At 40.0% G+C, this 13,324-nt stretch overlaps 1 long non-coding RNA gene across 1 annotated transcript; it reads left to right on the top strand.

Moving 5' to 3' along the window:
* The first annotated feature begins 222 nt into the window (after positions 1–222).
* On the top strand, positions 223–12,664 carry LOC110935086. The gene is made up of 4 exons (XR_004868194.1): positions 223–299; positions 397–590; positions 1,115–1,165; positions 12,503–12,664. It is a non-coding gene; the product is annotated as an uncharacterized LOC110935086 (long non-coding RNA).
* Positions 12,665–13,324: the final 660 nt, after the last annotated feature.

The raw sequence follows: 13,324 nt of genomic DNA, 5'->3' as shown, positions 1-13,324 counted from the left end.
TTTCAACGACTTAAAAAAATCTATATATATTAATAAATGAAAAGGATTTGGGCTATGTGGTATGTGCTGGTTTCCAATTTGCTGACGTGGCATGTTATGGTGGAGGATTTAGGTGGGAATGCATATTATTAACTCTCATCAATTACAAGCGGGATCCGTTTTTTACTTGGGTTGGAATATTCAAATCGGGTCACCCAAAATGGATCTTCTATTGTTTTCCAAAACCCTAGACAGAGCCTCCATCTACGTTCTGCCTCTGATCCATACTCCATTCTGGTTCCTGTTCGAACAAGCATCGGGTATGTTCAATCTTCCTTCTACCAAATTTTCTTTCAATTAAATTCATTCGTTCTATTAGTTGTCTAATTCGTTGTTGTGGTGTATTTCTTGGTTCAGATTTGGTGGCCACGATGATCGGAAATGGTGGTGGTGGTCGCCTGAAAAATCGGATATGATGCTATGGTGGTTTCACACCACCGTATCACCGCCACTTCTTTGTCAATCGATCGGCTTCAACCCTAATCTCTTCTTCAGTCGGCTTCAAGGTTTCTCTCTCCATCAATTTCTCACTCATCTCCATCGAATTCAAGGTATTTGGTTTATCATTGATTTGTTGACGTTTATTACTCTGTAAGCTTTTTCATTTTTGTTTGTATCTAGGTTAGAAGTTCAAGCATAGAACATGATGTTACTTTGAATCATATGATTTATGTTTCAGATTTATTCGTTTGTTCATCGTTTAGGGTTTAAAAAATCGCAATCCAAGACACATGAACTTTTTGATGTTTACCGATGTGAATTGCGATTCATATTTCAAATATATGAGACGAACACAGGCGACGGTGCCGGGGTATTCGTTGGTTCGATTTGGTGAGGGTTTTTTTTTATTTCTTTTGGTTCAATTTGGTGATGTTTTTTTATTTATTTTGGTTCAATTTCGTTAGTTAGTTTTTGGGAGTACACATATCCTGGCTTTATTAATATTGAAATTGTTAATAGGTTTTGTTTTTGCATCTGGTGATTATTTGGTTATTTTGGAGCCTTAGGATTTCAGAACTATGGATTAACATAACAAATGATCTATTTAATGCTCTTTTGTCATCTCAATTAACAGGTGTTTATCCTTTATTAATGGTGATTGGTTTCATCCTTATAAGTTGAGAAGGTTGTAGGTCCCTTTTCTCGGAGGATCGAGAACAAACCTAAACCTTGTTATACTAACCCACTAGCAAGTGCGGAATCCAAGCTAGTAAGCAAACCGAGATGAAGCAAGTAGAGAAACAAACACACAAGATTTCACCGATTAACACCACTGTATTAATACGAATGAAGGTTCCGGTTACAAGCACAATGTTTACAATCAGTTTGCAAACTCTCAAAGTGTGTGTGTGTGAGTTTCGGACAGAATGCTCTCTGCTCTTGTCTGTGTGCATCTATCTTTCACACTACACTGCATGGGTATATATATACCCAGCACATGTTGTCTATCCCGAAGGATCCGATAGATGGTCCGAAGGATCATCTATCGAGGACAAGCCATTCGAAGGATGAGCAGGGACCTCGAAGGATGATCCTTCGAGGTCTAACAGTCGAACCATATCTATCGACCATCTCGAAGGATCAACAGTATCCTTCGAGTCTATCCTTCGAGCCTATCCTTCGAGACAGACTAACATATTAAACATATGTCAACTGTTGGCCAAGTCAATCCGGAGGATGGTTGACTTGGTCAACTTACAGACTACCAAGGACATCGTTTATATACAGACCGAATACAGACAAAGTACAGACACAAGTGCACCAACAAACTCCCCCTTGGCTGTAGCTTTGTCTTTATCTTCTATAGTTGTAGACTCGTCTTGAACTTCGACGGTCTTTGGTCTTCGAGTTATCAAAACTCTGATGTCCTTTCAAGTCTTCAATGTCGGAGGATCTTCAAAGTCTTCACATCTTGAAAGCAGAGAGTGTATCAACAAACTACCCGTATCATGTAGGAAGTGTGTTGACAAACTCCCCCTTAACATAAGCTCCCCTTGGGTCATGCTCGTGAAATACTTTAACTTTATGAAGTGAGATCCTGGTGGTGTTGATGATGGTCAGCGGCTACTCGATCATCTTCATCTTTTGAGCGCCTTCTCGTCGTGTCTTCATTCCAAAGCTTGTCATCGACCATGTTCTCCTAGCCTTTAGAATCTGCACATGCAAGAAATCTAAACGCGTAATGAGAACAACTGCTTGGAATATAGTATAAACAAATGACACACGAATGACCATGTCACAATCAAACACCGTCCGACAGTTTGAAAGTTTAATAAATTTGTCAATTTTAAGTTTTAACTTTCAAAACTTGCAAATTTTGACCTTTTATGAAGATTTAGTCAATTCGGTTTTCGTTCAGGTTTCAGGCAACGAAGACTTGAGCTCCAACATCGTACGATCGAAAATAAAGTAGTAAGAAAATCTTTTTGGCTTTTATAAAGTTTATATTAAAACACAGATTTTAGGTGTGTTTTTGAAATTAAAAGACAACAATTTTAAAATCCTTTGAGTGTTATCAAACGACATCACCGCTAATGTCGTGCTGATATGCACCAAACGACGAAACTGTTTAAAAGAAATAATAAAGGTTAAGCAGTAAATAAATATATACATACATTCTTTTTGCGAGTTTCGAGGGTAAGAGAATCATATCAGTGTACGGTCATGCCAAAACACTCTTGTTGTTCAGTTAGTTAACATTAAGATAAGCATCCTATAACAATTACCAGTATTGTTGTCCACTTAAGCTCAACTTATCAGATGTAATCATGTTTAGAGGATACGTTAAGGTATGATTTATACTTACCGACCGGTGTTCATCCACATCACGACACATTCCCGTATCAAGGTATGCACGAGAGTTCATCTTACCGGTGAGTATACCGATTATCATCTGTTTGACCGTATAAGCTGTGAGATACTCACTTATTTTGTTTTGAAAACAAGCCCTATGTGATTTAATCACTTATTGATGAGGAACTTGATTTTCATATGCATGAGGGCACAGGTGCAAGTCCGTGAACAGGTCAGTACTTCCGTACAGCAGAGAGACGAACTTGACACCCGGATAAATGTGATATTTTTATCACTTATTTGATTTGGACATGTGATTGTTTATCACTTATTGAGGTCGAATGCAGTATGTAATATGTACACGTATGTATAGTATCATGGAAGATCTTAGACTTAGTCTATTTATAGAAGCAACCATGATACCCAGATGATAAGCAGCATAAAGACCGAATATCTCAGAACCTCGGCAATCTATCAAACGAAATTTCGGTACTAAGACCATATGCCAATGAATGGTTCCCACCTGGTCTTCAGTCGATTAAGATTTATATCACCCTGCACACTTTAAAATGATTGTGAGCCTACCGATACATCTTATATAGAGCTGCTTATCGTTTTGCATTTAAGGTTTAAAGAGGTTTGGATAGACCACTGATGTACTATCATTTTCTCTTTTGCTCGCCAGGAAACTCATTTTTGATTTTCTATTGTTTTTGTGTTTTTGAAATTTTTCGATGTTTTTGGATTTTCAGATTTTCGGATTTACTCCCCCTAAAATCAATAAACTAAGATAAATTTAAAAACACACAAGGATATTTACAAAAATGATTTTCCGATGTTGGTTTACTCTTGCTTGACCTTAATGCCGTTTACCAATAATAAGAAGTCAAATCTAGATTTGTCAAAAGCTTTGGTAAATAAGTCGGCACGTTGGTCATCGGTGTGGACCTTAACAACATCGATTAGCCTTTTCTCAAAGCAATCACGTATGAAGTGATATTTGATTTCGATGTGTTTGGTCTTTGAATGCTGCACAGGATTTTTAGTGATATCTAAAGCAGCAGAATTATCAACGTAATAGGAGTAGTTAGGAATTCAAAACCGTAGTCCCGCAATTGTTGTTGGATCCAAAGAACTTGTGAGCAACAACTTGAGGCAGCAATGTATTCAGCTTCGCATGTTGATGTAGCTACACACGTCTGCTTCTTGCACTGCCATGTGACTAGGCGATTTCCTAAGAACTGACATCCAGCCGTTGTGGATTTACCGTCGATTTTGCATCCGCCAAAATCAGAATCACTGAAAGCTACCAATTCAAAGTTATTATCCCTAGGGTACCACAGACCGGTGTCAGGGTACGCCTTCAAATAACGAAAAATCCTTTTGACAGCTGCAAGATGTGAGGCCTTCGGGTTAACTTGATATCTGGCAAGTAGGCATGTTGGGTACATTATATCTGGCCTTGATGCTGTGAGGTACATAAGGGATCCGATCATCGCGCGATAGTATGAAGGGCTAACAGGTTCACCCTTCAAGTCAGGAGTTATTCCGTGATTAGTTGGCAATGGGGTACCAATGGGCGTTGCATCTGACATCTGGAACCGGCTCAAGATGTCTCCAACATATTTAGTCTGATGGATGAATATCCCAGACTCCGTTTGTTGCACTTGTAGGCCCAAAAAGAAATTCATTTCCCCCATAGCACTCATCTCGAACTTATCCTGCATGATGCTCTCGAAATTCCTACACAAAACATCATTAGTAGAACCAAAAATAATATCATCAACATATACCTGTACCAGAAGAAGATCTCCATCTTGTTCTTTGATGAAGAGAGTACAATCGATAAGACCTCTTCGAAAACCGTTCTTTAGCAGATATGTAGATAAGGTTGCATACCAAGCTCGTGGCGCTTGATGAAGACCATAGAGAGCTTTGTTGAGCAACCAAACCCGATCGGGATGAACAGGATCTTCAAAACCTGGAGGCTGTTCGACATATACCTCTTCTTCAACCACACCATGTAAAAATGCACTTTTGACGTCCATCTGGTAAACCTTGAATCCTTTGAATGAGGCATAAGCCAGAAAGATCCGAATAGCTTCCAGACGTGCAACTGGTGCATAGACTTCGTTGTAGTCGATCCCTTCTATCTGACGAAAACCTTGAACGACTAAACGAGCTTTGTTCCGAATAACCACTCCACGGTCGTCTTTCTTGCATTTGAAGACCCATCGAGTGCCAATCTTCTTGTAGTTCTCAGGCTTTTCAACAAGCTTCCAAACACCCAGCTTGTGAAATTGCTGTAATTCTTCCTGCATGGCTTCAACCCAAGCACTGTCTTTCAATGCTTCTTTCCACGACTTTGGTTCTTCTTGTGACACGTAACACGCGAAGGACCAGTCATTTTGTTGACCAGATTCTCTTATAGCAGAATACAAACCAGCATTCCGGTTGTTTCTCAGCTGATTACGCGTCTGCACACCGCGATGGACATCTCCTATGATATTCTGCTGGGGATGGGTATCGTGAATCCGCATTTCAGGATTATCTGGCACACGAGCATTGATACCCAAATTGGTAAGATTAAGATCAACAACCAACTCCACACCAGGAATGTGGTTAGAGGTGGATGCATTCCCTTCAGCAGTATCTATATTCTGCGTATGAGGTGTATCACCAGAGGCACCTTGAACAGGAGCAGCTGGAGCTGAAGATCCTTCGGCTGCATCATGATATTCATCATCTTCAGAAGAGTCATTATAGTCAGCAGCATCTTCATAAACCTCATTTTGAACCATATTGTTGACAGACGAAGAAGCTTGAGGGTCAACAACAATAGGTCTAACCAATGGCGAGACAGCAGCGTTGTCACTTTCCAATAACATCCGAGCCGCTGCTGATTCTTCATCAAAGGTTGGCAGATTGAAGGAGTCAAATAGCCCATCATAATCGAACATCCACGGATCACCCGAAGCCCTAACAGGACTCGTGTACCTTTGAACCCTAACTTCGCTCCATAGCTCAATCTTTTTGGTAGTTAGATTCCAAACACGAAAATTCGGAGTAGCATGTCCAAGGAAGAAACCCTCGATAGCTCGTGCACCAAACTTTCCATCCGGCTCAATCATAGTACAAGGAGCACCAAACGGTTCAAGGTAAGAAAGATCCGGTTTCCTTTTCTGAAGGAGTTCGAAGCAAGTCTTGCCATGTCTCTTAACTGTAAGAACTCTGTTCAACGTGTAGCAAGCAGCCGATACAGCCTCTCCCCAGAATTGAATAGGGAGTTCCGACTCTACTAACATTGTTCTTGCAGTTTCAATAATAGTTCGATTCTTCCTCTCAGCGACACCATTTTGTTGTGGAGTATAACGAGAACTGTACTCATGAAGAATGCCTTTAGAAGTACAAAACTCATCCATAACTTGATTCTTGAATTCAGTTCCATTGTCGCTTCGGATCCTTTTCACTTTCAACGTATAGAGATTTTCTAACATTGTAAGAAGATCCTTGAGGATGCCAGGAGTTTCACTTTTGTGTGCCATAAAAGATACCCAAGAAAATCTAGAGTAGTCATCAGTAACTACTAAACAATAGGCATCACCAAACGTTGTCTTGTGTTTCATAGGTCCAAAAAGGTCCATATGAAGACGTTCGAGAGGCATGCTGACAGTGTTGATTTTCTTCAAAGGGTGAGACTTCTTTGTTTGCTTCCCCTTTTGGCACGAGACACAGATATCTTGTAGATGAAAACTTCTTACAGGCACACCATTCACAAGATTATTTTTCACCAAATGGTTCATCTTTCTCAAGTGAATGTGTCCCATTCTTCTGTGCCAAGATATAGACTCCTTTTCTGTGGCTTTTGAGACAAAACAAGTAACTTGTGCCGATGTTGTAATCGCCTGGCTCATGTCGAGAATATAAAGATCATTAACTCTCGGAGCCGATAAGAGAACCCATTCTTGTGGAATTTTGAATCCAGGTTTCAGCACATAGCAGCCAGCGTCATCAAAAATCACTGAGAACTTTTTATCGCAGATTTGCGACACACTCAGAAGATTGTGATCAATTTGCTTCACATAATTGATCTTATCAAAGCACACGATACCATTGGAGATACTTCCTTCTCCAGTGATGTACCCTCCTTTATCACCCGCAAAAGCAACATACCCTCCTCTAATATTTCTCACGTCGTATAGGAGCCGTAAGTCGCCAGTCATGTGCCTGGATGCTCCACTATCAACAATCCAATGACTATTAATAGTTCCTCCTAGAACATCCTGCACATGTCAATTAAACACATCAGTTGAGAATGGGGACCCAAGCCTTAGTGGTCTTGGGTCGTCCCTTGGCATCACGATACGTAAGCTCTATCTCTTGATGGTTTTCAAGAACAACTGCTCCCCCTGAATTGTCACCCGACTTAGGTAACCAAGTTTGTCTGTGCCTACCAGTTTTTGAAGATTCTGGTTGTACAGGTTGTGACACTCTTGGTTCCTTCTGAACTGTTTTAACTTCAGTTTTTAAGACTTTTTCAACAGTTTTCATGCTTTTACGTCGTTGTTTGGTTTCTTGTTCTTTTACGGTTCGTTTATCATTTTTAGGTGAAACCGAGCGACGTTGGGGGTGAGTTGTTTCAGGTGGAACTTTCTCAACAAATTTCTGCTTTGGAATACTTGGGCAATTTCTGATGATGTGCCCAATTGTTCCACACTTAAAACATTTTCTCCTTTCAACAAGCTTAGGAGATCTTGACTGACCACAAGATGTCGAGGTCGTGGACCCAGAGGTACTAGCCTTTTCATCTCACCCGTTTGTGTGTTGAGTGTAATTGTTATCACTGTTTCGTTTTAAGATTGTGACTTGTTTTACAAAATCTGTATTAGATTTGTTTTCAAAAGTTTCAATCTTATCAGTACCCTTGGATGACACAAACTTGACATCCTTTTCTTTCTTTTGAACTCGAGCTCTTGTTGTTTCAGGCTTTTGAGCTCGATTGATTGGTTGTTTACCTTTAGAAGCACTAGGTTGTAGAGTGGTTGGAGATTTCTGATTCCTAAACTGTTTTCTAATTTCAGATTTAGGAATTGGATCACATTGTGTTACCACAATTCCTGGTAGAGTTTTTCCCAAAAATTTGTTTGTATTGTCTTCAAAGACTTTATCAATCAAAGATTTATTTACATTTTTAATTGGAAAAACGTGATCTGAATAGATTTTACTATCTCCAACCAAGGTATACAACACATTACTGCTTTTAACAGTAGACACATCTGCCTTATCACCCTTGACAGGATCAATCACTTCCTTCTTAACAGATGGAACCTCAGGAGTATCAGGATCACAAAGGATGTGATTCTCTCGTGGAATATCTACTCCTTTCATCTTGCTAAGTGATTTATCCTGATCACTTACAGCCACATCTGATTCATCATCCGATGTCTCATAGTCCTCGATAATTGGAGGACTTTGCTTCATGGATGGTGAAGCTTCTTGTTCGTTAGAGGCTGTGTTTGAAGAATTGTCCGGTTTGAACCCAAGGCCAGTGGTAAACTCCTCAACATCAAGAGGCACACTGGGTTCATACCGAGGCATTTCTTCCTCATCAGGCATCTTGGTATAGTTGTTCATCAAGGGGGGCGGACATTTGTTATACCCTATGCCTTTCTGATTTCCTTTTAGTTGTTGAACGTCGATGATGTGATCAAGCACAAATTTGGAGTTAGAATAACTATCCAATTTCTGTTTGATCGCATCATGTTCGCATTGGGCAATGGCTAATTGCTTTTTAGTTTCTTCCACAATGTTAATATATTCATTTATACTTACTTGCTTGTGGTAAACTACTTTGTTAACCTCGGACACATTTTTCTTTAAAGTTTCTATTACAGATTTAAATTCTTTTTCATTCCGGGTTAAAGCCATGTTTGCCTCTTTGCATTTCGACAGTTCAACAACCAAATTCTGGTTATGACTATGAAGCTTTTCTGATTCAAGCTTCATCTCTGCACATGATTTGCAAATACTAGGAGCAGATGGTAGAGGCTGAGCCGTTTGCCATAAAGGCAGTTTGAAAAGAAAAAGTTCCATCTTCAGAAAATAGCTTTTCCATTTCCGTTGATGTAGCAGCAGCCTTCCTAATCAGAATTGATTTCTGACATTTAAGCTCATCAGCTTCATTCAGTAGCTCCTGAATATCATCATCTCCTTCTTCATTCACATCAGGCTCTGAGTGATTATCCCCAGAAACAGAGCCTTCTTCATCAGAACTTCCAGAATAACCAGAACTGTCATCACTCCCAGAAGATTCTTCTTTATGAACCTGCTCGATGACTTTAGCATACAAAGCAGTTCCGCTTCCCTGATCACCTTCACCAAACTGCACTGACCAGTCACATCCTTCATCAGCTTGAACAGCCAAAGCCCGATTGTGATTGGTAGTTCCAGGATGTCCCTGATTGTTGTTCACTGCCACCATCCTCCGTTCACGGTTTTCTTGTTGGGCATTCACATTCGTCTGGTTTCTGAACGGGTTGTGATTGCCGTGTTTTGTTGGTCGAGTGCACTCACGTTTAAAGTGCCCTTTCTCGCCACAATTAAAGCACGTGACGGCATTAATATCAAACCCATACTTCGTGTTTTTCTTTCCTTCCAACGAAGTTCTTCCAGTTCGTGCCATAAAGTCTTTTGCCCTTCTAACCGCACTAGCAAAAGCCCATTTAATATCCATCAACTCCATTTCTTCCTTGTCGATCTGATCATAATCTTCATTGGTCATGTTGATGTTTCCAAGCTGACCTGCTACCAAACCACAGTAAGCACTGACCATGGTGTTGATAATCTCCATATGTTCCTTAGCAACTTCAATGCTAAGGTGTGAAAGATTTGAGTTGTCGACTCGGATTGTGTGATGACTTTGGGGCTGAGGTTGAGGATTGCTTGTATAGTGAGCTTGCTGTTGTTGTTGTTGAGGTTGTGGTTGTGGCTGTGTTGGAACAGGAATGTAAGACCTCGGATCGAACTGAGGTTGTGGTGGAGCAGCTGTTGACTGAGGAAACGGAAAGGAACTTGAACTTGTATTGGACACAAATGCAGTCTGCAGCTTAGGTTGCTGTTGCTGAGCTGCAGCGGATCTTGCCAAAACATCAAATCCTGGAAGATACATTTCTGTATTCTGAGGAGCTGGAGCACGCCTAGCTTTCCTAATTTCTTCATCATTTTTATGTTCCAGCTTTTGAATGAACTCATAGATGTTGACTTGATCTAGAGTTCCAGTATGTTTCAACAGTTCAATGAAAGAGCTCCACTTTGGAGGTAAGGCGTCAGCAAATCTACTCACCATTTCTTGTTGAGTAGCGACAACTCCATAAGCACACATCTCACTAATCAAATGATAGAAACGTGTGATCATATCATTCAGAGTCTCGTTTTCCAAAAACTGAAAGGATTCAAACTCTTTCTTCAACAAATCATGCCGAGATTTTCGAGCAGCTGCATTGCCTTCTCCTCTAGCAACTAAGGCATCCCACAATGCTTTCGTGGTCTTGCAATATGAGAACTGATGGTAGATGTCTTTGTTGAGTGCTTGAGTAAGTGTGGCAAAGGCCTTTTTCTCCAATTCATAAGCCTTCTTGTCATTTTCAAGCATATTTGCATAACCCTCTGAAGTTGACGCAGCAGTCTCAAGATTAGTATTGAACGCATTGATGAAACACGTCCAAAGATCAGTGCTTTGCCCTTGAACATATGTGTGAAACCGGTTTTTCCAAGATGGAAAATCGTTCATATGGTTTAACTTAGGTGGACGATTGTTGCTGCCAGTTTCACTTTCACTAATCAGAAGGTTCTGAAGACTTTGACTTTGATTGGATACCAAAGCCCATTGACTTGGACTGATTGATGGCTGTGGAACCATACTCTTTGCCCAATCTGCAGCAGTGACTAACTCTTGATTGTTTCGTGAGTCCAAACTCCAATCCCATGGACTTGTACAGCTCATTTTGATCAAATATTAATTTAGAACCTTCACAAACACAAACTGTTAAAAACACAAGCAACTAAGAATCGAAAGATACTGACTTGACTTGTTCGAATGATCAATGCTTGTTCGAATGATCAACAAGGTTCGAAAGATCCCTGTTGAGTTTCGAACAAAGACTTCGAAGGATTGATTTCGAAAGATTGATCACACGAAGGATCCTTATCTTTCGAAAGATGATTTCGAAAGATTCTCCTTATGTTTCGAACACAGGTCTCGAAAGATTCACAATGAAAGATCCTTATCTTTCGAACACTAATCTCGAAAGATTCACCAACACGAACGATCCTTATCTTTCGAGAAGATTCCAGAAACGAAAGATAAAGCCTAGACTCCGAAAGACTAAACGAAAGATGCTTATCTTTCGAGCTGCCTTTGATCGAAAGATGTCGAAGGATATCTTTCGATGTCGAAGGATATCTTTCGAATGCTCTGACACACTGACAAAAAGTACGACAGGTTGGTGAAAAGTTGATGTGGTTGGTGAGCCAACTTTCGGCAGAAAGGATGGTTCTGTCAACAACTTTTTCACCAACTTTTTGACTTTCAAAAAGTTTACCCAAAATGGCAACCTTATCCTAAACCAGTTCACCGGAATAATGACCGGAATTATGGTCGGAATTTTCCAAGGCACTTAAAAACAAGTTTTCAAGTTACCCAACCCAACCTTGAACACTCCCGAAGGTTTAGAACGCGTTTTTATGCAGAAAACTACCAAAAACGGGTGCTAAACCAAGTGTCCAAACACACCAAAGAACTTGAACAACCCGGTTTTAAACAAGGTAAAGAGCCAAGCTCTGATACCACTTGTAGGTCCCTTTTCTCGGAGGATCGAGAACAAACCTAAACCTTGTTATACTAACCCACTAGCAAGTGCGGAATCCAAGCTAGTAAGCAAACCGAGATGAAGCAAGTAGAGAAACAAACACACAAGATTTCACCGATTAACACCACTGTATTAATACGAATGAAGGTTCCGGTTACAAGCACAATGTTTACAATCAGTTTGCAAACTCTCAAAGTGTGTGTGTGTGTGAGTTTCGGACAGAATGCTCTCTGCTCTTGTCTGTGTGCATCTATCTTTCACACTACACTGCATGGGTATATATATACCCAGCACATGTTGTCTATCCCGAAGGATCCGATAGATGGTCCGAAGGATCATCTATCGAGGACAAGCCATTCGAAGGATGAGCAGGGACCTCGAAGGATGATCCTTCGAGGTCTAACAGTCGAACCATATCTATCGACCATCTCGTAGGATCAACAGTATCCTTCGAGTCTATCCTTCGAGCCTATCCTTCGAGACAGACTAACATATTAAACATATGTCAACTGTTGGCCAAGTCAATCCGGAGGATGGTTGACTTGGTCAACTTACAGACTACCAAGGACATCGTTTATATACAGACCGAATACAGACAAAGTACAGACACAAGTGCACCAACAAAGGTATGCTTTTAGCCTCCAAGTTTTCATTTAAAATATCCAAATACCGTATTTGAAAAGGATCCATTGAAGTTTTTATATTCTTATATTAATTGCTATGTTTTCTGATCGGCTCTCCACAAATGAAGTGAAATTCTTGCAAACTTATGATCGTTGTTTTTATCATGATATGTTGTGCAGTTAAACTTTCCCATCATTATCATACAATCCTCTGTTAAAAGTCAGGTTCGCAAGCCTTATCCTCACACCAACCCGTGTCATTCTGTATTGAGGCTGCCGGAAAAAAGGACTTCCATTATTGCTTTCTCAAGATGAAGGCGTAAAGACATTCATCATAAATTTAAATACACACCTTTCGCTTTCGCTTTCTGGTAACCTAATATTATAATACTATTACTATTATTAAAAAAAATAATGGGTGAAGTTATTGTTGTGTTTTTCTTATGCGGGTATTTTTGAATTTGGGGATTATGTAGAGAATGGCTAGAAGCTTGGAAATTGAAGAAAGAGTCTCACCCGCATTCATAATCTATAAAAACAATTTAAATGGGCAAGTGTGAGTGGGCCGACTCAAGCTGACATTGCTGTTTCGACCCTTACAAAAAGTTGGCCCATTGCAACCCTTTACGCAACTCGTGCATCTTGCCTCTACCACATACTAAACTGCAAGTATGGGCCTTCATGATTTATTTTCAATGAAGTTCAACAAGTTTAGTGAAGCAAAACAAGTTATCGTCTTCGGACCATCATATTTGGCTTTTCTTCTTAAAAAAAAGCCCTTTCAAACAAGTGGGAAAAAGAATCGTTTGCATATGGATGGGTCGATTTTGGTTGTGAACTTGTGATTTAAATCATGGGTCGCATCAACGGGTCAACCCAAACACGTTTTGACCCATTTTAATTTTTACAACTTTAGACGTAGCCTATATGCTTATCCAATTCTAATAACGTTGACTTTCAATTTATATCTCTCAGGTATGCAAATAAATTCACTTACTAATA

This window comes from Helianthus annuus, chromosome 1, assembly GCF_002127325.2.
Source record: "Helianthus annuus cultivar XRQ/B chromosome 1, HanXRQr2.0-SUNRISE, whole genome shotgun sequence".
Lineage (NCBI taxonomy): Eukaryota > Viridiplantae > Streptophyta > Magnoliopsida > Asterales > Asteraceae > Helianthus > Helianthus annuus.
Note: the sequence above shows the minus strand (reverse complement) of the source record. Positions and strands in the feature narration are given on the sequence as shown.